Genomic DNA, 4,043 nt, shown 5'->3' on the forward strand with positions numbered 1-4,043 from the left:
TCAGGTTTAAGTGTGGCCAAATTGTCTTGAGCAAATTCGTACTTATTACTAGAGATAAGTTCTTTGAAGTGTGTTTTTCATTTGCTATGTGTATGTGCATAAACAAATAATTATAATTTTATACTTGTTTAGAGCCATGATACAATATCCAAAACAAACTAATTCTTTTTCAAACCTTGAGTATACTTAGATGATAAGGAAAAAATCATGGGAGGATAGAGAGATGGGTAGGCAGACCCAGATTCAATTTCTGGATACATGACAACCCATAGGTATCTATAATTCAGTCCCAGGAGATCTAGTTTCCTCTTCTGTCCCCTTCCAGGAGCACCATGCATATACATAGTGAATAGACACACATACACCCATTCATATAAAATAGAATAAAATAAAATTTTAATTAAAAAAGAAAACTATGACAGTAAGATAGGATAGAAAATGAAAATGTTTTAGAAATTGCCAACTACTGGTTGTTTGAATGAGATGTCCCTGTAAGTCTCAAGTATTTTAATACTTGGTTCCCAAATAGTTGAGAAGGCTTAGGAGATGTGGCCTTGCCAAAAAAAAGTGTGTTTCTGGGGACTTCAGAAATTGTGTGCTGTCCCCAGTGTTCTCTCACCCAGAGAGCAGCTCTCTCTGCTGCACTTTTGCTATAAACAATGTAAGCCTTCAACTCAAGCCTACAGCTCCCCTCACCGTGCCTGATGGACTCCTGACTCTAGAACTCCAAGATAAAGCACTCCTTCCGTACATTCCTTTGTCATGGTGTTTTATCACAGGAGAGAAGAGAAATTAAGACAGAATATGTACTATATAATAAAAAATAATACTGTTTATAAACTGAGAGCTCCTGATGATTGAAGAAATACTGCATTGTTCATTAAATAGTTTTGGAAAAATTAAAATATTTGTATGACACTGGCATACAGTAATTATATTGTTATTGTAATATAATATATTATATTGTACCAAAATAAAGTCCAAATGGATTACAGATTTAAGCTTTAAGTATAATATATGAACAGAAGCAGGAGTGACACTTTATATAACTATATGTTGAAGGGCCTTTATCGACCTGGCAAGATGACTCAGGGGTTAAGTGCCTATGACCAAGCCTGAAGATTAAGTTTAATTCTAGGGACACTCATGATAAATTTAGGGGACTATTCCTCAAAGACTGTCCTCTGACTCCCACAAGTACATCATGATTCACAGGTCCCCTTCCCCATAACATAAATATTTAAATGTAATTTAAATTAAAAAATAAATAAATTCATGTATTTAGAAATATATAAATTAAAACCATGAGATTATGTCATAAAACAGATGCCATTTAAAAATATTTTAAAAGTGACTATATAAAACATAGAGTTTCAAAAATTCATTGTAAAAAAACTAAAGAAATATAGACAATTTTAAAAATTGATAATTCCAGTATATGATGGGTAGAGAATTAAATTTATAAAATCCTCTGCAAATTAGAAAAATAACAAATATTACATATATAAAATGAAAGTAACTTCACAAAAGATGACATCAATCAATAAACATGTGGGGAAATAAATGTATAAAACAACAGTAGTCAAGGAAATTTAAAACTGTGAAATGCTATTTTTCAATGCAAACTGGAAAAGATGTTTAAAAGCTAAAATTCTAAGAACTGCCCCATGTTGAATAAAATGCTCCCTCTGAAGACCATGGTCAATGTGTGTGCAAAATCCTTACTCCCTTTCCCGAGCCCTTGCTCCTGGAAATTTCTCTAAAGATTCAACTTTGGTGACAGCCCAGTGATACATTTCAGAGAATTCCTAAGTAGGTTTCTCTTGCCCCTCAGGTCTCTTTCCCCTCCGGCCACGTTCCTTAAAGCAATTCCTGTTACTGCAAGTGGACCTACACAATCCATTTTGATGCTTCCTAGTATGGGCTTGGGTGACTGCACAGTAATGTATTAGTTTCTGTGCTGACATCGAAGGCATTTTAAGTCATCTTGTTATTATTGTTTTGCTTTTCTTTAAAATGTTTGAGAAAACATCCATGGCAGTTTGAATATTCTTGGTCCATGGAGAGTGGCACTATTGGGAAGTGTGGTTTTTGTTAGAGGAGGTGTAGCTTTGTTAAAGCAAAATGTCACTGTGTAGGCAGGCTCCTGTGCTCAGTCTCCAAGATGTAGAATTCTGGGCTCCTCCAGCACTGCGTCTGCCTGGGTGCTGCCATGCTATCCGCCATGACAGTAATATACTGAACCTCTAAAACTTTAAGCCGACCTTAAGTAATTAAATGCTTGCCTTTATAAGAGTTGCCTTAGTCATGATGTATGTGCACAGCACTGAAACCCTAACTAAGATAACATATTAGTGAATCTACAGTCCCATTTGCAATTAGTTCTTTAACATTAAGATGTGGTTTTATTGAGTCAAAATGTGCCCATTCAAAATTTCAAAGCACTATTTTTTCATATTTTTATTTTTATTTTATTTTTTACATTTTAACAGTGTATTCTCACCAGTAATTTCTAGGTCATATTCTTTTCTTTGCTTTCAGGATATTTAAGCACTCACTTTAGTGTTTTGGTTTTTTTTTAATAGATAATAGTTTTATTCTGAGAATGAATTTGCTAATTTCGTTCTATTCTTAATTTTTCTATATGTTATTTTCTTGTTTAAAATGTACATGAAAACCACCATTCTTCTAAATAAATTATCCAAATAGATTTGCTTTTGAAAATTATGTTTCCTTTTTAGTATAATACTCTGAATCTGTATGTTTGCAGCTTTAGACCTTTCTTCATTTTCTATACATAGTGTCATCTCTGAAAGCCCTGCCCACCAAGTAGAGAAGACAAAAGTATATATTGCTTACTCTTTAAAAATGCTTAACTAGGAAAAATACCACTCCTACATAAAATGGAAAGAGATGTACACAAACCATACCAGGGTACACATCTGCCCACCATTTGAAGCCCACATGGTATTTATCTCTGTTTCAGCAGTATTAATTTGCTAAAATATAGCATACATCTCTATAACATATGTATCTAGGACTTGCTTAGCATAGTAAATGTTTAGAGCTAACAACACAGTGGCTTCTTTCTGATACTACATGTGTAATCATGTTTCTCTACTTGTTTACACAGTGCCTTTCATAGCTCCTGATTCACATTGGCAAGAGTGCCATGCCTAAAAGGTGCTTGCATGAAGATCTGGTGATACTTGTAATGGGAGAAAATGAGGACCTACTTTACATCGTTGATCTCTGACTTCTACACACACATGTGCACCACACATATATTAATGAATACATAAATAAAATTTTAAAATCATAGCTGTCTATTCAAATTGCATATAAACAAGACCCACACACAGCTTTGTATCTTATAACCCTTATCTCTCTTAAGAGATTCTCTCAAGTGTATTCTCCTCCAGTTCTTTTGACCTGTCACTGAGCTAGGCTAGAAACTAGACCATTCTGCACCCATTCTCTAGATGTATCTATGTTCTTCCTGCCGCATGCGATTCATTTCTCAGACTCTATGTTTGTGGAAGATTGAAGTCAGCTCTGACAGCTAAACTATATTAATTTTACATGTATACATGTAATTTCTTGGTGTTCGTTTGTGCCTTTTCTTGCAAGAGAATCAAACATCATTTTTTGAGAAATAATTGTTTAACTTATGATGATCGATGATGAATGACTGACTTAATCCATTCATGGGCAAGAGCTGCATAATGACAGGAACGCTTTTATGTAAAAGTTTCCAAGTACTCATTTGATATCTATTACCTTCAAAGAATATTTACTTATTACACTTCTAGTTTTGAAATCTGAATCTCTGAGTTTTGGATTATGCCAATGGTAATTAACAATTCTTACGCATAAATATCATGCAATGTTTAAATTGACATTTATAGCCAGTGAGAACACTCTTATGCTTTTACGTCCTTTAACATAAAATAATAGTAAACATTTAAGTTCACAATACTTTTACATTTATAAAAAATTGATACGGTGGTACAGATTTCAAATCTAGGGCACATTGATATTCC

Source organism: Rattus norvegicus, chromosome 2 (genome assembly GCF_036323735.1).
Source record: "Rattus norvegicus strain BN/NHsdMcwi chromosome 2, GRCr8, whole genome shotgun sequence".
Taxonomy (NCBI): Eukaryota; Metazoa; Chordata; class Mammalia; order Rodentia; family Muridae; genus Rattus; species Rattus norvegicus.